Below are 21,892 nucleotides of genomic sequence, written 5' to 3' on the forward strand. Positions count from 1 at the left end.
AATTCTCTTCAATGTCTTATGCAGGATAGTCAAGTGCTCCTTGTCCACACAGCCCTCTCTTACCGCCAGATCCAGAGGGCTCAAAATCAGCGTCATGCTGGAGTGTTTCCCAACAAAGACATACCTACTGGGAAGGGCTCTAGGGTAGGAGGTTAGGGGCAATTCTTGCCAAGGGCAGCTGTACTGGGGAGAAGGAGCAGCCCTGAACTAGGACCAAGAGACCCAAGTTTGAATCCTGGCTCTGCTGTTTCCTGGCCTTTGCCTGGAGGGAAAACACTTACTCTGAGAGTCTCCCTTCCTCTGAAAGATACGTCTAATGAATACCTCCCAGGGCTCACATTAGGGCAGGCAAGAGAGTGGAATTTAGAAATGACTATTATACGCCAGGCAGTTTGGGTGACACAGAGCAAATGTTGAACAATCTGACCCTGCTCTCAGGAGCTCATGCTTCAGTTGAGACAACAGGAGAAGCAGATGGTCAGTGAGGGGACCAGAGCCAGAGGAGGTTGGGATCCCTGCTGGCTGGGAGGGGAGGGGAGGTCAGGGCAGGCTTCTGGGGGGAGTTGGGCTAGGGCTCAAACTGAGCTCTGAAGGGTATGATGAGGGGACCAGCAAGACACTTCAGGCAAGGGGGAGTATGGGAAGGTGAGGCCAAATTTCTGGTTGTCAGAAGACAAACTCAAGGTCTATCTAAGGCCCCTTAAAATAGAGCTTCAGCAACCTTGTTGAGACTCTGATGAAACCTCTGGATCCTCTACACAGAACATTTTGCTCACAATTTCAGAAGGCTCACTGACTCTCAGAGTCCAAGGCAAATCCTTTATTCTGTTTCCAGTCTTGAATCTCATTTTCCCCTTTGGAGCCAAAACTTTTCAACCCAGAATATATCTATGTTGATTTTTCCTGGATTCTCTCTATGCATAAGAACTACTGGGGTTTTAGGCAGCCAAAGAAATGAGACCCCTGTTTCTTGCCCATGTTCAAAACCTATTAAGAGAGAGAGAAAAAGGAGCCAGGTAGATGAGACTCAAAATGTCATCTTAACTCCTGATAAAACTAATTTTGGATGGTATGGCTTAGAAATGTGATAACAAGGAACTTCCTAATATTCCCTGTGCCCAAGTAAGATCTTGGACTGGTGCGCTGGAGGAAAATATTGAGTCTACAGAGCAAACATGTGTAATCAGGATCACAGCCATACACTGCTCGAGGACAGTGGATTCTATTTGCTTAGGACTTCTGATACATTCTCTCTAGCTGATCAAGGAACATATGCCAATCACTGTCTCTTCTTAACAAAGAAATTCACTTGACTTCTTCAGGGAGGAATAAGGCCCAGAGTAAGAGACCAAGAACGTTTGGCAGAAATCCCTCCTCATTAGACAGGAATGGGGAATTAGATACATGTACTCTGAGAAGGAAACATTCTCCTTCTTTCCTTCTTCCCTTCAATTATTCAGTCATTCAGTGGATATGCACTGTGTTCCTAATATGTTCCCAATTACTGTGCTTGGCTCTGGAGATACAATGATGAGGAAAAGAACTGGTATCCTAGAGCTTTCTCTCTGGTGGATAAGCTAGACATCACACAACCAATCCAACTAATAATATATATTACTCACTGTGAGGTGACAGTAATGGTTGATGGGTATCTGATGATATCAGGGTGTGCAGCAGGTGGCCTGTCCAAGTGAAATGAGCAAGGATGTTCCCAAGCAATACTCAGCAGACAAGAGTGTTCTTGATTCCTCTTACTCCTTACACCATCACTTGGAGTGGGCTAATGGTCCTAGCCTATGCTTTGGCACCTAAGACACAACATCTGGCATCCTCTCCAGTTCCAAATAGGTGACCATCTTAAATCTTAAAGACTATATCTATAATGCCCTGAATGGGCAACACTCAGATAAGATGGGGAACTTTCCTCGATCCACCTCCCAGAGATGGTTTGCCAGAAACTGCATGACATCAGGGTACTGGGATTCTGGAGAGAACTGAGATTTTCTTGTCTTGGATGCAACATGTTGGACCATAGATAAAGTCAGAAGATAAGCACTTTACAAAGTCAGAAGTAAAAATGAATTAATGACACTTGAAAATAAAAGTTATAATTGATAAAACACATACACATGATTATAATGAATATTTTCTGGCTAAGAGGCTATCAGTGGTTATAAAGACCAACATAACACAGATAATTAGCTGAAAATAATTTTATGCCAGCAGATCAGTAAAATATAGAATCGTGAGTCAATGAATGATATAGATGTGAAGCAGAGTATGCATGGAAGTGTCAGTTTGGTTATGATATCAGAGCAGAGATTAATTCTGAAAGAGATGTTTCCAAAAAAATAGAAAAGAGATCCAGCACACAGCTTCCCCATACCTCCTCTGAGTGGCAGAATCAAAGGTAAAGAGAAGACCAGGAACCAAGGAGAATTGCCCAGTGTAGGCTGGACAGGGCTGAGCTGTCCTGTATTACTAAGTCCAGACTCAATGAGACAAAGGCAAAGGCACTGAGCAGGCTGGGTGGGAAGTCAAGAGTGCCCATTTAGAATCCAGGGCAGGATATTAGGATGTCACACTACAGGTGACATCACACCACAGGAAAAATCCAAGAAGAGAGAGAATCCATGGAACAGTCTGGGACCCAAGATGAGCCAAAGAAAACCAGTGAGGTTGGGGAGTTCGGATTCAGATGCAGATGGTCCTGTGCAGTTTCATTTGACAGTGTTTGTTTATGTCAGCGCTCCTTTCAGAAACCCTCAGGCCCTTCTTTACATTCCCCCAAGTCCATCTGTAATATTTTTAAAAGAAAAGCACATTGGTTCTGGAGCCTAACAGATACCATGTGACAAGATACTGGGAGAAGGCACTCTGGCTTGTCAAACAAGAAGAAGCAGATGCAAACAGACCTTGGGATACAACGTAAAAGAAGATGCAGGGAAATGGAATTTACTGAAAGCATTCCATTAGCCATGATTGTAACCAAAGCAATAGGAACATCACTTTTCTAGTTATACCTAAAGAGAGAAACGGAATCAAAGAGGTAAGTGTGAGATGGTGAAGAGAATGGTAGTGCGCAGGGAGTAGAAATGAAATTGATTGATCAAAAACACAAAGAATTCTCTTAAAAGTGATTTTTCCCACTAGGTCAATGAGATATAGAATTCTGAGTCACATGCCTTTGCCACTAGATCTTGAAAGTCTTTAAAATTTCCACTTTTCCTCTACTACCCCTATCTTTCAACCAAATATCACACTGTAAAAAATACACACACACACACACACACACACAGACACACACACACACACACACATCTATATATCTTAGTTTGGCAAGTTCTTAGTTCTTGGGCAGGTAAAGAGAATGTGGTTTATAGGTCCTCAAAACCACCAGCTCAGTCATTATTCAGAAGTAACAACTGGGATACATTCTACTGTTGAGAAATAATGGGTTTTGAAAACACAATCACATTCAATGACCAAACAGCTGGGATGTTTTACAACTGGGGAATAAAAATATCTATTACTTCCCTCTAAGAGACTCAGGAGTTGTATACATTGCCATATATTCTTGGTATCATAACGTGAAACTACTTTCCTGACTCAAAGTTCCAAAGAACTCCAGAACACATATCATAGAAACAAAAACTACTTAAGTTCCAGGTGTCAGAGACCGCCTGCTTCAGACTCCCACAATTCAGAAGGCAAAGTCATTAACTTAAATATGTAGACTTTGGTAAGCCCGTAGAGTTTAAGATCCCTCCAAAATTTCTAAAAGAAATGCAACACATTTTAGTATCTGATATTTGTACTTTGGGAGAGAAAAAGAAGTGGATATAGAATATCAGTTTTCTCCAGGTCCTATTAAACCATCGAAGTACTTTCAGACTGCCTTCAACTTTTCACACCCGATTTTTTCTTAAATTAAAATGACTTTCAAGGAAATGCCTTTGTACATATTTATCTTGAAATTACACACAGTTTTTAAATGCTGACAAGGACACGGTGAAACCAGCAGCTCAGTACACTGCTAAAAGCAGCTTGCATATGCACAATTGTATCTTGCTTATGAGACTGCTACCTTTGTCCTCCCACTCCCTTTGATTTAGAACCTTCTCTTGACTTGGAGGGCTTGGGAACATCTGCAATGTTCCCAATATTATAGGAGATAAGATCCCCAGAATGCCATTTTAACTAGAATTGGTTTTAAAATAGTTCATAGCAGCATTGTCCACAATAGCTAAATCGTGGAAGGAGACGAGATGCCCTTCAACAGATGACTGGATTAAGAAGATGTGGTCCATATATACAATGGAATATTACTCAGCTATAAAAAAGAGTGATTTCTCAACATTTGCTGCAAAATGGACAGCACTGGAGGAGATAATGTTAAGTGAAATAAGTCAAGCAGAGAAAGACAATTATCATATGGTTTCTCTCATCTATGGAACATAAGAACTAGGAAGATCGGTAGGAGAAGAAAGGGATAAAGCAAGGGGGGGTAATCAGAAGGGGGAATGAAGCATGGGAGACTATGGACTCTGAGAAACAAACTGAGGGCTTCAGAGGGGAGGGGGTGGGGGAATGGGATAGGCTGGTGATGGGTAGTAAGGAGGGCACGTATTGCATGGTGCACTGGGTATTATGCAGAACTAATGAATCATCGAACTTTACATAAAAAACCAGGGATGTACTGTATGGTGACTAACATAATATAATAAAAAAATATTATTATAAAAAAAAAAAAAGAAGAAGTGAGAGGACTGGGGACCAAACCACAAGCCAACAGGAAACCACCAGGCAAATAAAGAAGGTCGTAGAAAAAAAGGAAGAGTGAGGGAAGCAAAGTGAAACAACAACACAACATGAAAAGGAAAACCACAACAAACTTGTAAAAAAAAATAGAAGAAATCTAATCAGTGAAGCCATCAAAATCACCAATATGAAAATTAATTTCTGCCAGTCGAAAATTAATTTATTCCAGTTATAATGAAATTTATTTATTTAAACTAGTCCAAAAAGTATTAAGATTCATATATCTAGGATGCTTGAATTTGTACACTACTGCTCTTGTTATCAAAAGTTTGTCTTTCTATCTAGAAAGGAGAGGAAGGGAGGAGTGAGGTAGGAGGTGTGGAGAGTGAGGGAGAAAGCAGGAGAGAAAAGATTTGGGAGAAATACCCCACAGGCAAGGCTGTTTTACCTTGATGACGGGTAGTCATCCCTGATACTTATTCAGCTTAACAGTTTTGCACCTTTCTGGCCAGAGAGGATCCCGGGATAGGAGTGTCTGAGATGTATAATTGTAACAACAGGCATATGTTCTGAAATTATAGATACTGCATGTCATTATTTCATTGCACCCATGGGACCTTGCGTTCAAGAAGAAACATTTCTTAGATGCACAATTATATGGTCAATTAATCTTCAACAAAGGAAGAGTAAATATATAATAGAAATAAGATAATCTCTTAACAGATGGTGCTGGGAAAACTGGACAGGTACATGCAAAAGAATAAAACTAGACCACTTTCTCTCACTATACACAAAAATAAACTCAGATTGGATTAAAGACCTAAATGTGAGACCTAAAACCGTAAAAATCCTCAATGAGCTCATAGGCAGCAATTTCTCTGACATCTGACATTTGTCTTCTGAGGCAAAGGAATCGGAAGCAAAACTAAACTGTTGGGACTACTTCAAAATAAAAAACTTCTGTACAGTGAAGGAAACAATCAACAAAACTAAAAGATAATCTATTTAATGGGAGAATATATTTGCAAATGATACATCTGGTAAAGGGTTAATCTCCAAAATATATAAAGAACTGATACAACTCAACACCCAAGAGACAAACAATTCAGTTAAAACATGGGCTGAAGACGTGAACAGACATTTTTCCAAAAAAGACATCCAGATGGCCAACAGACACATGAAAAACTGCTCAACATCACTCATCATCAGGGAAATGCAAATCAAAACTACAATGAGATATCACCTCACACCTTGTCAGAATGGCTAAAATCAAAAACACAAGAAACAATTGTTGACAATGATATGGACTAAAAGGAAACCCTCGTGCACTCTTGGTGGGAATGCAAATGGGTGCAGCCACTCTGGAGAACAGTGTGGAGGTTCCTCACACTGTTTTAAAATAAAATTAAAAAATTAAAAATATTAAAAAAAAAAGAAGAATCATTTCTCAAAGAAGCTCAAGCCATTTTATAAAATCTAATTCCAATCAACCAGTGTAGTAGGCATAATAAATCATTGTTAATAGAGTACTCTCAGTACACAGGTAGAAATTTAGTTTTTATTTTATTTTGTTTATTTAAATTTTGTTAGTTACCATACAGTGCACTATTGGTTTCTGGAGTAGAACTCAGTGATTCATCACTTGCTTACAACACCCAGTGCTCCTCACAACAAGTGTCCTCCTTAATCCCCATCACCCATCTAGCCCATCCCTCACTCACCTCCCTCCATCAACCCTCAGTTTGTCTTCTGTCATTAAGTCACTTATGGCTTGTTTCCCTCGCTCCTTTTTTTCTTTCCCCCCTTCCCATTAGCTCATCTGTTTTCTTTTTTAAATCCAACATATGAGTGAGATCATATGGTGTTTATCTTTCTCTGACTGATCTATTTCACTTAGCATATTACACTCTAGCTCCATCCACGTCATTGCAAAATGGCAAGATTTCATTCTTTTTGGTGGCTGAATAATATTCCACTGTGTGTGTGTGTGTGTGTGTGTGTGTGTGTGTGTATCACATCTTTTTTATCCATTCATAAGTCAATGGACATTTGGCCTCTCTCCATAGTTTGGCTATTGTTGATAACGTTGCTATAAACATCAGGGCGCATGCACCCCTCCGAATCCGCATTTTTGTATCCTTTGAGTAAATGCCTAGTAGTGCAATTGCTGGATTTCAGGGTAGAAATTTGTTTAAAACTTCGGTGATAGATATACACTTCTCTTTTCTCGGTTTCTCCAGAAAAGTGTTCTTTAAATATAAGACTACTGAATACATGATTTTGCAGAAGCCATGCCAGATTTTAAAAAAAGAGAGAGAGAGAAATAAGGTCCTCTTTAGTCTTCTTACTGGTTGGTTTTCAGAAATGTTGGATACGGTAAAGTATCAAATATCTAAGTAAATGAAATGAGAAGCAAAGTTTTAAAAACAGAAGTGACTATACCAGATGGTCCCTGTTTGCACCCCAGACCTATTTTCCAACCCCTTTCATCCCCAGGAGGCCAGCTTCCAAGATGCATCTCTGGACCTCCTTGCCTTCTGGCTTCCTGATGGGTTCAGCCATGAAGGGAGAGCTGCCAGCGGGCTATCAGAGGGTGGAGGAAGAGGGAGTTGGGGTATTTACTTCCCTACTGCCTCCCTACAGCCACAACTCCCATCAGGTGATCCCACCTGTGGTTTCAGTTCTCGTCTCCACTTTGCCCCTGGGAGCTAAGGTGGTAGTGGCTTCCCACTGCTTCTAGTCCCTCAAAGTCAGCATCCTTTATTAGCACTCTTGACTACAAGAGTGACTTGGATGGCTTTGATCTTGTCATCAGAGTTATGCCAGAGAACAGTACCACTGCTGTGCTGGTCTTTCTGAGATCAGCTTTTGCTTTTCTAAAGGGGGAGGAAAAACTGTCATGGCGCAGAAATCAACAATGATCGTGTCTTCTCCGGAAGAAGTGTCTGCTGTCTTGCAATCTGGGTGTGGCTGTGAGCAAGCGAAAGACAGAGGAAGGGGTGGGGTAGGAGAAAGAGGGGGTAGTGAGAGAGGGATGGAGAGAGGAAGGGAGCAAGGAAGGGAGTTGGGAGGAGGCTCTACAGAAGTACTGGGGGGTGGGCTGGTGCACCCAGTGTGCAGACAACAAGAGAATGAGCAAAATAGGTGGCAGGGGAGGTAGATAGGGTAGCTTACAACAACCAGGAGCCCTAGAGACCATGGTGGCAACCGTACCTGCCAGCAGGAGTCTGCAAGTCCCTGCCACGTGCTTGAGAGGAGCAGAGACCCCGCAGAGCTGGTTCACTCCAAGAGATCACTGGGAACAATGAGGGAGTCATCCACACAAGCAGAAGGCAGGGTGAAATAAGTGTGGTCAGCCTCTCTTGGCTGAAGGACCCATAATAATTCCTTAGAGATGAGAAAAAACAAACTTGGACTCCACTCAATCTTCTACAGTTCACTTGGAGGTGAAATGTCAGATATCCGTAATTAGTGAAATAATTTAATTAAATATTCAGCAAATCTAGTTAGAATGGGATCTGTAGCATCCTGAGTGAGTCCTTCTCAAGCTGTATGGTTGGGCTCTTTTTTTTTTTTTTTTTTTTGAAGGTACCAAGCACAAAGCAGTTTATTAAAGCTATATGGTTGGTCTTAATAGCTCCCTTTTTAGGACCCAGAGAAGCTACATTTTTATATCTGAAATTATCTGATGCCAGGTGGATTTGGCCAACCATGTGTTTACTTAGCGGGTGCCTCTGTGGAGAGAAACTGCCCAACTCCCTTGGCAGAGAGCGGTAAGAGATAGAACGCTGACCTCTGAATGCAGGAAAGTTATACTTTCCTGAAAAGAAGGGAAGGAAACACAGAAAACTGTCAAAGTTTAGAGCAGGAAGAAGCCATAAATATCTTCTTTTCCAATGTCCCTCACCTGCCATTTTACAGATGAGGACATTGAGGCTCCAAAAGAATTAGGGACTCACCCACTTTCAGAAGGCCAGCCCTAGAACCCAGGCCTGTATATTCCCAGAATGTTCCTGCTCAGACAGGGTAATTAGGGACTCACCCACTTTCAGAAGGCCAGCCCTAGAACCCAGGCCTGTATATTCCCAGAATGTTCCTGCTCAGACAGGGTAAGTGGCCAAGAGAGTATCTAATTCTCCAGGCCCACCCCTCCGGACAGCCGGCAGGTTCTCAGGCTCTTACAAACACGAAGAGCTCTAGGAAGGGGCGGGTGTCCATGTTTCTTCAGTCTGCATTGCTGTGTGGATACAGTGTTAACCTTTCTTGAGGGTATATCAACAAAAGATATGCTTTTTTTTTCCACCAAGAAAAGTCAGATTTTAATTGTAAAGTCACCAATAGAACTTCTTTTAGATCTCTTTCTATACATGGAAAAAATAGCAATGTCCAGGCTCAAACCTGCCTCCTTTCTAGAAGCCACTTAGTCACCTAATTTGCTTGTAAGTAGTTTGACTGGTGGACTAGAGATCACTCCGTGCATCAGGATGACATTTAATGGAACATGTTCTTGTTTCACACAAACAGGTTCCAAAATAGCCATTCAGAAGGGAAGCCATTCTCACTGGAATGTTTACAAATCAATTTCCCCACAATCACATCACCGGACCTCCCTTGCCATCTGTGGCACCGCCGTGCAGACTGCCCTGTCCCCGAGTCTGGGAAAGGAAGGCAATGGTTGCACATGTTCTGACTGCATGCCGGGACAGCTGGAGACGGTGGATGGACTAAGCACTTCAGATAGGACATAATGGCTTCTAACTGATAACACTTATGCTAGACGCTCCTGGGTCTTCTTCAAATGGGAAGAACCATTTTAGAGAGAGAAAGAGAGAGAGTTCTTTGTACTTGTCAACTAAGAAGAAAGTCTGAAGTTTGTAAACACCAATGCTGAGCTCCCAATAATTGGCTACATGAACTAGGTGTCTGTTGGGACCAGAATAGTGAGAAAATAGTAGGGAAGGAACAGATCATACTGCTGGAGTCTAGAATCAAGTTTCCAGATAGACCCTTGGGATTGAGTAAATTCAGGGCTCTCACTGAAGAATGAGGCCATGTGGCAGGGAAATCAGTTCAGGGGTAGATTCAAAATGTAGAAATAAGCCCAGAAGAAAAGAGGAAGACAGATTTGATATACACAGCAAAAATCCCAAACTAAAAGTCCAAGGTCTATTCCACTCCTCCGCAGGGTCATGATCAGGGAGTGTTGAAAGCACGAGAGAATTATGGGGAACTTTACAAAAAGATGGCAGGGATAGAAGAAAACCAGTCACAGGAAGGCTCTATACTTTGTACCTTTCTAGCAAGGAAAAAGGGACGCTACTGCTTTTCCTACCTTAGCCTTTCTTTGGCGACTTCTATGGATCTAAGGTTGTTGAAACAGGTATTGATTACCTGATCCCATAGCTTAGGAAACCAAGACCACTGAAGCAAAGGGATTTACTTAGGGCCACTCAGCCAAGGAATGTCTCCTCTTGAACTACAGCCAAGGTCTCTTAATAGCAGTGAGGCAGAAAGAGCACAAGATAAGAAGTTAAAAAAAAAAAAAAACAGGTTCTTATTTTGATGCTTGGGTTAAGCCCTTCATCTCCCTGATTTCCTCATCTATAAAATGGAGTTAACAACAACTATTTCATAGGATTGTTTTCAGAATTAGATCCAATAAAATAATATATGTTTAAACTATAAAGCAACATGTTATACAAATATAATGTTAGATTATGTCTATCTCATCACTGTAACTTTTCAGAAATCCTTAGTGAATAAAACTAAACAGTTGCAACCGGTCAGGAAAACTTTCAGAGGGTAGATTATACCAGGAACTCCCACACATGCCATCAATTTCAAAACAATTTCCTTCCTTTCACTCAAAAGAGAACTACAATGGCAAATGAGAACATTATTGACCATCTACATCGTGTAGTCCAACATGTGCTGGCCAATGTCCTAAACGACAGCCTTCTTAGCAATAGCCAGAACACAGCTACTGCAGAAAACCGAATGACGACAATTTTATTTTATCTCAATATGAAATTTGACCCCAAAGGCCCTGAACATTTCTCAGAGTGGTGAGAATCAGCCTTTGCAGACATTCCCAGGCTTAGATTAGTGATTCCCTTGAATGCTCATTAGACAGAGATCTATCACATAGCCCATATATACAGCAGGGTATCTGTCAAGTTGCTAAGGGCTTAAACAAGGGATCCCAGTACTTCATAAATCTAAAATTTAACAGGTTCTATTTTTTTTGTTTTCCTCAAGCCACATCATCACCACTATCACTATTAATCACAGGCATCATATTGAGATGTGCTTTTTTTCAGATGGGGAGCTTATTATACATTTCTAGTCATTAGAGAGCGAAAAAAGCAGAGTGGCTTTGGTGTATATCCCAATTTGTAAAGCAAAATGGCTTTATTACTAGCTCGAGGATCTGAAGACCAGCTTGTCTGGATCCTCCAGCCTCCCTTCGTGGCTTAGTACCATTGAGTAATCTCAACAATAGGCACTTCAAAAAATTTTTCAAAGGTCAAAAAAATAATTGGATACCATGTACAGAAAGAGAAAAGATGGAAGTTTTTACCAACTGTCCATTCTTTTATTCACCCATCCTAGACCCTGGGTTGGAGGACGCATTTGTGATCTGAGCATTTCTCCCCTCCTGCGTCAAAGATGGAGGTGATAGTCACGACTCCCTGAACTGTAATTAGATGGCTTCTATATTCCCCATTTTTTAGGCTGCTGATTCACCAAGTGAAGCCATGAGGGGGCCACCTGTGTCCCCCATTGTCCCATGAACAAGCAAAGCCCTGCCTTAGCCTCTCATCATGTTCCTGCCCCACCCCCTGTTCCTACATCAATCAATGTGTCTCGCTAGATCAGTTTCTTTGAAACCTCAGCCAGAAGAGCAGGATCTGATCAGTACTGGCTCAACTGCTTTTTCTTACCTCAGGAGACCATTTGCTTCTAGTCATACTACAGAGGAAAGATCAAGTCTTAGGAACACCATAAAATTATCTCTAATGTATTATCAATTTTAAACCAAAACACATTTGGACTATAACCCTAAACATAGGCAGTTATAACTTTTAATGCTCTCCCAAGGGGACATAATCCTAACAACCATCCCTAGAAATTTTCCCTACACAGGCTGGCAAATGCTTTCCTTCTCCCCACCAATCCCATCCTATAAGCTAAAAACAAATGGAATTTGGGGGTGCCTGGGTGGCTCAGTCGGTTAAGCATCTACCTTTGGCTCATATCACGATCCCGGAGCCCTGGGATGGAGCCCCGCATCAGGCTCCCTGCTCGGTGCGGAGTCTGCTTCTCCCTCTCCCTCTGCCCCTCCCTGCCATTCGTGCTCTCTCTCTCTCTTTCTCTCTCAAATAAATAAAGTCTTCGAAAAAAGTTTAAAAAAATGGAATTTTATAAAACCCCCTCAGCAGAAGAAAAAAATGTCTGTCATCACTCCTGCCGTAACCAAAAGCAAAACAATAACAAAAACACAATGCCTGAATTGGCCAAATTCTTAGCCCTTTTTTGGTAGGTGTGTACATCAGAGCATGACTGCACATGCCCAAGCCTGGCAGAAAGGAAGTGCTCCGTGATGACGAAGGGGGAGCAGACTGTGCCATAGGAATTTTCCAAGCTAGAAACAAAACCCGAGGCTTCGGGGCTGCTTACAGTATCTCAGACAGAGCCCCGAACAACGGTGTCCACCTGAAAGGCAAGGAGCTCAAATCACAAATGGCCCCTCTTAAGCCCAGAAAAGGTGTCTCATTAAATTCACTCAAAGACCCATTTATTTGGCAAAACTTGTGTCCACAAGGTTGCTAGGCTGTCTTCATGTGGGACCAAGAGAATATGTAACCTGACAGGATGAGAGGCTCCCAGCCCCCCTGCCCGGATGTCCCCACTCAGCTCAGCCACCCCCTATGACCAGTCTCTCCTGAGGAAGAAGAAGATCAAGAGCAGGGAAGGGGAGGGTGAGGGAGGGTGAGGGAGGGCACAGTAGAGGGGAAAGCATTTTTGCTCGAAACTAAAAGGGATTAGGTCCCGCTGCATGCAGCCCACCCTGGCCGATTTCCTGGAATGTGTCATCTTGACCTTGGCAAGCCAACCATCAATGTTGTCTCTGTGGGACAAGCTTGCTCTGACTGTAAGTGTCCAAGCCCAGCTGACCAGCTTCATGCTCCTTCCCCAACATTCTCTGCCCCATTCCCATGCTCATACACAGCCCTCCCTCCTTACCTGTAGATCCAATGTGGAAATCTAACTAGGCTCGTGGAAAAGTTCTACCAAGAGGGAGAGCGGCAACCCTCTGACGGGTACAGTATTCTTCCCCATCTGCGGGAGGTATTTGTAAACCTGCACTGGCCTCTCTGTTTTTCAGGGAATGATGCAAAAAAGTGGATGCTTCTTTAGTCGACAGCATCTTCCCTGATCTGCCACTGCCAGCCTGATTCATCAGCCTTGCTCATTAGTGTGGGCAACATGACCTGGTGCAATGAGCCAGGGCCATGGAACTAAAGGAAGGGGTCCCCACTGGTGCCCACTTGATAGCAGCCCAGGATCCTTGGCTTTGACACAGGAATAAATATAGCTCACTTTTTGGAGACCAAGAATTTGACGGAAATATGGCAAACCATGCTAAAAATGTCAGCTGTTTTCAACTACACTGATAACACTGGAATGAAACATACATTCATTGGAATGAAAAGTACTCAGACATTTTAGTCCTAGGGACTCCCTCCCACATCTTTGCTATCTCTTTAATGTGTAGATTCTCAGCTAGCTTGGCCTGAGCGACACTTAGGGCAGCTCCTGGCTTTTATAGATGAGGACCTAACACCTGGAGGGGAAGAGATTTGCTGAAGATCACAGAGCAGGGGAGGAGTAGAATGTGAACTGGGACTCCGATCTCTGACCACTAAGTCAGTCCTCTTTCCAACACAGCATGTTACCACTGGAGAGGAATAAAGGATCCAACTCTACAGAAGTGGCTTTCCTCCCAACTAACTTGACAGCAATAATGTCTTCCACTGGTGCCAGACACAAATACTGCTCAGACAGCTCCTTCAGTTTAGTATCTTTTCCACTGTGAGTGTACTCATGTCTTTATTGTGCACATTACATGCTGATACATAGTGAAATGCCATGGTGCAACCTGAGGTATACCTTTACTCCGACATCATGTGTTCTAGGGGGCAGTTTACAAGCTCATGACAGCCAGATGGTATCCATTTCCTGGGATGCCATATCTTCAAAACATGACCACCCCGTAGTGTATCTCTATCTCCATGTAAGTATTTTCTATCCATTTGGTAATTTGTTAAAATGATAACTAAGTAGATTAAATCTGTATCTCCATAAGACTTTTCAGGTAAATCAATTCACAAATCAGGGAAATGATCTTTTGTTAAATAAGGAGTTCAAATTTGTGATTTGGGGGAAATGATCAACAATATAACACAATCTGATGTTCTCTTCTGCCTTCAAATTAAAGGTAGGCCTTCTCTGTAGAAACGAATCATTGTGCTCCCAAAATCTGACCAAGAAGAAAATGTTGTGAAGATGCAAGTTTCCAAAGGAATGGTGATGATAACATGTATTTCAGGTTCTGTGGTAGTTTCGTGGTGGCGGGAAGAACAGGACAGGACCTGGGAAGAATTTATTTTAGTATCACTGCTGGTAGCTCCAGAGATCAGCAGAAGTTGTTTATGTTTTTTATTTTTTTAAGTTTTTTTTTAAGATTTATTTATTCATTTGAGGGGGGAGGGAGTGCATGCGTAGAGGGGCAGAGGGAGAGGGAGAGAAGCAGACTCCCCACTGAGCGTGGAGCCCAATGTGATGCAGGGCCCCACTGGAAGCTGAGCACCACTCAGGGTTCGATGTGGGTCTCAACCTCAGGCTGGACCCCAGGACCCTGAGATCATGACCTGAGCCAAAACCAAGAGTCAGATGTCTAACTGGCTGTGCCACCCAAGTGCCCCAGCAGAAGTTTATAACTTCTGTTTATAACTGTGCTTATGAATAAATGTATCACATCTCTCAAAACTCTTCTTGTTACAACTCCTGCAATTAGGGTTAGATACAGCTACACAAAACAGAAGCAACAACAACAACACACAATATAACGCCATCTTAAAAAATAAAACAAATAGTATTTTAAACAAAATAATATTTGTGGAGTTTAAGCTACTAATTTTTCAAATAAATTACAGAAATAAGGACTGAGTGTTAAGAGCACATCATCAGGCAGAAAAATCAGCCAAAATATTTAAATGACACAATCAACATATACGAACATATATTGTTCGTAAAATAAGCAATGCCAAAAAACTATATGTCAAAACATAATTGACAGAATTCTGTCCCCAATATCTGCAGTATTCACATTTCTTGCAAATGCCAATGGAATATTTACAAAAACTGTCCTTATGCTAAGTCGTAGAGCAAGCACCAACAATTGCAAAGATTAAAATCATTTAGTGTATGTTTTCTCACCACAATTAGAAAGTTGAGGTAGAAATTAATAATAAAATATAGAGAGAAAAATACCTAAATTCTTGGAAATTAAGTGATACACTTCTAAATTCATGGGCCAAAGAATACATCACAAAAAAACTTACAAAATTAATTTGAATTAGATGATCATGAGAACCATAAAATATAAACACTTGTGGGATGCTGCAATTTACAGCCTTAAGTATATATATTTAAAAGGACACAAAACTAAAAATCAATGATGGAAGCATTCCTGTCTAGAAGTTAGAAAAAATACAGAAAATTAAATCCAAATATAATAGAGGATAAAAATAATAAAAATAACAGCAAAAATTAATAAAATACAAAATAAAAGAAGGATAGAAAAAATAAACAGGGGCTCCTTGCCTGGCTCGGGCAGAAGAGCAGGTGACTCTTGGGATCATGAGTTTGAGCCCCATGTTGGGTGTAGAGATTACTTAAATAAATAAAACTTAAAAAAAATAAATAAGCAATGCCCAAAAAACTAATAAAACAGATAAAACCTTTGGCAAAACTGGTCAATAACAGAAAAAAGAGAAGACACAAATTACCAATATGGAAATGAAAAAGGGCACAGCATTACAGAAATTTGTGCAGAAATTTTAAAGATAATAAAAAGGTATGAAAAATAATTTTATATAAAAACATTTTGAAAATATAGAAGAAATGAACAAATTCCTAGAAAACACAACTTGCCACATTGATATAAGCTGAAATAGGAAATTTCAGTGGTCCTATATCTATTAAAAAATGTTATAGATAAGTGTCCATCAACTCATGAATGGATAAAGAAGATGTGGTGTTATATATATGTGTGGGTGGTATACATATGATATATACATATACAATGGAATATTACTGAGCCATAAAAAAGAATGAAATCCTGCCGTTTGCAATGACATGGATGGAGCTAGAGAGTATAATGCTAAGCGAAATAAGTCAGAGAAAGACAAATATCATATGATTTCACTCATATGTGGAATTTAAGAAATAAAACAAACAAATGGAAAAAGAAAGAGAAGAGAGGAAGACCAAGAAACAGACTCTTAAATGTAGAGAACAAACTGATGGTTACTAGAGGGGAGGTGCGTGGGGGATGGATGAAATAGGTGATGGGGGTTAAGGAGTACACTTGTTGTGATGAGCACTGAGTGTTGTACTGAAGTGCTGAGTCACTATATTGTTCAACTAAACTAATATAACACTGTATATTAGCTAACTGAAATTTAAATAAAAATTTTAAAAAATAATAAAGATAGATGATAGATAGATGATAGATAGATAGATAGATAGATAGATAGATAGATAGATAGATAGAACATTCCTTTAAAAAGATCTTAAGGGAAAACTTCAGGACAAGATGGTTTCATTGAATTTTTCCAAACACTTCTAAAGTAAATAAATAAACATAATCTTATGCAAATTCTTTCAGAGGTTAGTGCAAGAGGAAACATTTCCCCAATCACTTCATGCAGCCAACATAACCTTGATATCAAAAACTAGCATGAAATTATAATAAAAGAAAACCAGGTCATCTCACTTCAAAACATAAGATGGAAAATTCTAAACAAAATATTAGCAATTTATATACAGTGACACACACACACACACACACACACACACACATATAAAGCTATATTTACCTTAAGAATACAAAAATGATTTAACTTTCAAAAAATAAACCGGAGTTTCACAAATCATTCTGGGACAACTGGATATCCACACACACGATACACAAAATTCAACTCGAACTGGATTCAAGACCTAAATGTAAGAGCTAAAACTATAAAACTCTTGGAAGACAATGTAAGAGTAAATCTTTGTGAAAGTGACTGTTGGTCAGGGCACCTGGATGGCTCAGTCAGTTAAGCATCTGCCTTCAGCTCAGGTCATGATCCCAGGGTCCTGGGATCAAGCCCCACATCCAGGGAGTCTGCTTCTCCCTCTGCCCTTACCCCTGCTTGTGTTTGCTCTCTTTCTCTCTCTCTAACAAATAAATAAAATCTTTAAAAAAAAAAAGAAGAAGAAGAAATTGGCCATTGGTTTCTTTGATACAAAACTAAAAGTACAAATGAAAAGACAAAAATTGATAAGTTGGACTACAACAAAATGTAAAACTTTTGCATACTATACCATCAAATAGTGAAAGTACAGTCCACAGAATGGGGGAGCATTTTTGCAAATCACGTATCTGATAAGAGTCTTATATTTAATATAATATAAACTATTATAACACAATAATAAAAATACAGATAACCCAATTTTAAAATAGGCAAAAGTTCCAAATAGACATGTCTTCAAAGAAGATCCATCAATTCTGGCCAAAAAGCTCAAGGACAGGTGTCATTAGTCATTAAGGCACATCAAAACCATGAGTGTACAGACCTAGAGAGTATTACACTAAGTGAAATAAGTCAGACAATGAAAGGCAAACACTGTATAATTTCACTTATACGAGGGATCTTAAAAACAAAACAAATGAAGAAACAAAACAAAACAAAACAACAACAAAAACCCAATAAAACAGACTCCTAATTACAGAGAATAAACTGATGGTTGCCAGAGGGAAGGTGCATGGGGAGGTGGTGAAATAGATAAAGGGGATTAAGACAGACAAACCTCCAGTCATAAAATAAATCAGTCACAGGGATGACTAATACAGCACAGGGAATACAGGTAATAATACTGTAATAACGTATGGTGACAGATGATGACTGCATGGATCATGGTGAGCCCTGAGTAATGAATGGAATTGTTGAGTCAGTATGTTGTACACCTGAAAATAGTATAACACTGTATGTTAATTTTACATCAATTCAAAAAAAAAAAAACATGAGATACCACTTCACATCCTATAGGATGATGTGTCAGTTTGCTAGGGACCATAACAAAGGACCCCTGACTGGGTGGCTTATACACAGAAATGTACTTTCTCACAATTCGAGAGACTACGAGTCCAAGATCAAGAAGTCAGCATGCTTGGTTTCTTCTAAGACCTCTCTCCTGGGCTTGTAAATGGCCTTTGTCTTTCTGTCTTCACATGGGCTTCCCTCTGTACCTCTCTGTGTCCAAATTTCCTCTTCTTATAAGAAAACCAGTCATATCAGATTAGGACCCACTCTTAGGACCTCATTTTTAGTTAATGACCTCTTTAAAGACCCTCTCTCCGAATACAGTCACCTTCTGAGGTACTGGAGATAAGGATTTCAATATGTGAATTGGGCAGGAGGAGACATCATTCAGTCCATAACAGATGGCTGTAATCAGAAGAACTCTAATAAGTGTGGTGAAGTTGTGGAGAAATTGGAACCTTCATACATTGCTATTGGGAATGTAAAATGATGCAGCTGCTTTGAAATACAGTGTGGCCATTCCTCAAAAAACTAAACTTGAGAGTTATCATAAAATCCAACAGTTGCACTCCCAGGTACATATCTAAGAGAATTAAAAACATAAGACTATTCAAAACTTCTACATGAATATTCATAGCAGCTCTATTCATAGGAGTCAAAATGTCCACCATCTAACGAATGGATAAATGAAATATGGTATGTCTACACCACGAATTATTATTCCGCAATAAACTAAAGGAATTAAAAGTAAAAGGAATAAAGTAATGATACATGCTACAATATGGATGATCCTTGAAAATGTTATGCTAAATGAAAGAAGTTAGTCATAAAAGATCACAGACTGGATGATTCCAATTATATGAAATGTCCATAACAGTCAAATCTACTGAGATATAGAGTATATTAGTGGTTGCTTAAGGATAGAGGACTTTGTGAATATTTACCTAACTGTACTCCTATGATTTATGTACTTTTATACATCTTATGCTTCAATAAAAATGTTTATTGAAAGAAAAGTTGTATAAATAGACAAAATATAAATATTGCTCTGAAAAAAGTTTGTGTATATATACATATACAAGGTTCGGTGTATGGGAGCACAAAAAGGTGAATCAGACACCATTTCTCCTCTCAAGGAGATCGTAACTGATTAGAGGACTTTAAAACCAGACCAGGGTATAAGAATTCCAGCTGAAAAAGCAGAAACCTTGATGCGGGTCTGAGAACCCAACTGGAAAGATAAAACCTGGATACAGGATTACACTGCTATTTCCTAGAAGCTCTTCTTGGGCACACAAACTAAAAAACAACCAGTATGTCCCGCATGACCTTCAGAAAAGCACCCTGCCAGGTGGAGGTGACCTTGGCTTATGCCTAGACAAAAGGTCATGGCCTTGAATTTGAGGCTGAATCATGCAAATGCTCCAACAAACTCCTAAGACTGCTTCCCTCCAGGGAGGGCCCTGGGAGCCTGGCAACCCCTAAAGATCCTAAAAATCAGAAAAGATCTTGGAGGTCATCTGTTTCACCCTCTTAGAAGGGGAAGATGAAGAAACCTGGTGAGAGAGTCACAAGCCCATCACTGGTACCACATTATAGCTGTCTTCTTCACTCGGACGCATTTTCCATTTGGAATAAGCCATAGTCATTATAAAGTTGAAGAACAATATGGCAATGAATTCAACTCATATCTGTGGTTAAAAGAGACAGCCTATTTGATGTTTTATGCTTTAATTTTCTGTGCACTAATAAAAGTGCATAACTACAGAGAGACTCTATATTGCTATATGTGGGCATAATAGAGATTTATAGACTGTGTGGGAAATACTTAGATTCTCTGACACAGAAAAGACCAGCAATTAAAATAGCATCAGCAATATCGAACAAAGGGGAAAAAAAATCCCCACTTTTTTGGCCAATCAAGCAGAAATTGAGATATTTCTGAATTTATTTATTTTTTCTAATTCTTTAATCCAGGACATCGGGAATACATTTATGAAAACTTGTACCATTCCGTGTCCTCCTCTCATCGCCTTGGTAGTGCTTTCCAGGGACACAAAATTGTGTGATTAAATTTGCACTCTTGGGCTCCTGCATCTAGAGATTTTCCACGCCGGAACCAGTGCTGGCAAAACTTAATAGGTTATTACTGACAGAGTGGAGAGTGATGGCTAGGTTTCACTCTGCTCCTGAGTCTACAGAACGGTTTCTCGACCTCGAGCTCTGCTAACTGGATAGTGGACTAGATCATTCTTTGCTTAGGGATTGTCCTGTGTAGGAAGTTTAGCAGCATCCCTGGACTCTACCCACTAAATGCCAGTAGCACTCCACCCCCAGTTGTGCTGACCAAAAATGTCTCTAGACATTGTCCAACACCCCTCGGGGGCAAAGCCACCCAGTGTTGAGATCGCCGGTCTACAGTATAAGCATGATATTGAGATTTGACTTTCACTCATGAAGTACCCAAGTGACACTGAAAGAAAGGGATAGTAATAAAAGAAACATTAAGAGATTCCATTTGCCTACTATATAAAAAGCCCTTTGTGAAGTGCTTTACATACATTATCTCATTTTATCCCCATGACACCCTGAGAGGTAGTGGATCAGTCAATGCTCTCAGCAGCTAAAACAGTACATTCTAGGTGGTTTAAACAGAAGTGGAATTTAATTTATGATATTAGGTAGCTCACTGAATCTCCAGGCATGCCAGAAGGTCAAGTTGGAGCTTGGCAGCTGGGAACCATGCCCAAGCCACATGGCAAGAAAGCTCCAACAGTGACCCCACTGCAGTCTCCCTGGGCAAAGGTATCTAACACATCAGGACATGCAGTACCTGTACCATTGATGCTGGGCTGGGACAAGAACAATGTGGCCTCTGTGAGCAAAAGCCACTGCCACCAGTCTTCAGGAAACTCTTTTTTCCTGAAGCCCTTTTCTCCATGAGTATACTTTGAATTCGGCATGTCTAGCTGGTTATTTGATTGGCAGAGCCTGTTTCACATGCCTGCACCAGAGCCATGAGAAAAGCCGGGATAATGAGTTTCTCAGGGAATTAGGAATTAGGGAAATTCTCGAGATGTGTGTCCGAAAGCTCGGGAGTGACTATAAGGCACATTAAGCGACTACCCTCCGGGTAGATGCCCATTTTGTAGATGATGAAACAAACTCCAAGAGTTTAAGTAACCTACTTAACCTCATTCCTGTTGTGTGGACTCAAACACAAGTTCTCCTATTCTTTAGCCACTATTCTTTCCCATGTAATAATAACAGCTCAAGAAAATGTGTAGCTCCCTACCTGTCCAAGTCCAACCCCTGTTCTTGATTACAGCTTCCTAGGAGGTCCCTAGACTGAGATGCTATGAGATTCTGCCCAATCTAGATTTTTGTCAGGCAGGGCAAAATCATCACTAGTTAGTACTCTTCTAAATGTTGCACAGGGACTGTGACGTAGAACATGCAGGCCATGGTGGAGGGGGTGGCTCCCAGAGAAATGGGGACGGGTTCTGTCTACTTCCTATGCTTATGGCTTTCAGAGAAATTCTCTCTTCCACTGTCTAGAGAAAAAAAAGGGGGGGGGGGCCAGTAAGGCTGCCCTACTGTGCTGGGCGACCTCTATCTCCTCCTGGTATTCACATCCAGTATAACTGCACCCTGGAGTATGGGCTCGACCTAGTGACTCACTCCTGAGGAATTAATGCAGCAAAGGTAAAGGAAGTCCATCTCTAAGATTAGGCTACAAAAGACTGATTTCTGTC

The 21,892-nt window shown here is 40.6% G+C and overlaps 1 protein-coding gene across 7 annotated transcripts in view; it reads right to left on the reverse strand.

Annotated features, from left to right (window-relative positions):
- The window catches only part of KCNS3 (potassium voltage-gated channel modifier subfamily S member 3), a 235,660-nt gene that overhangs the window by 100,595 nt on the left and 113,173 nt on the right, over window positions 1-21,892 (reverse strand). The window lies entirely within an intron of this gene.

Source organism: Ursus americanus, chromosome 7 (genome assembly GCF_024610735.1).
Source record: "Ursus americanus isolate L20-20 chromosome 7, mUrsAme1.1.p, whole genome shotgun sequence".
NCBI lineage: Eukaryota > Metazoa > Chordata > Mammalia > Carnivora > Ursidae > Ursus > Ursus americanus.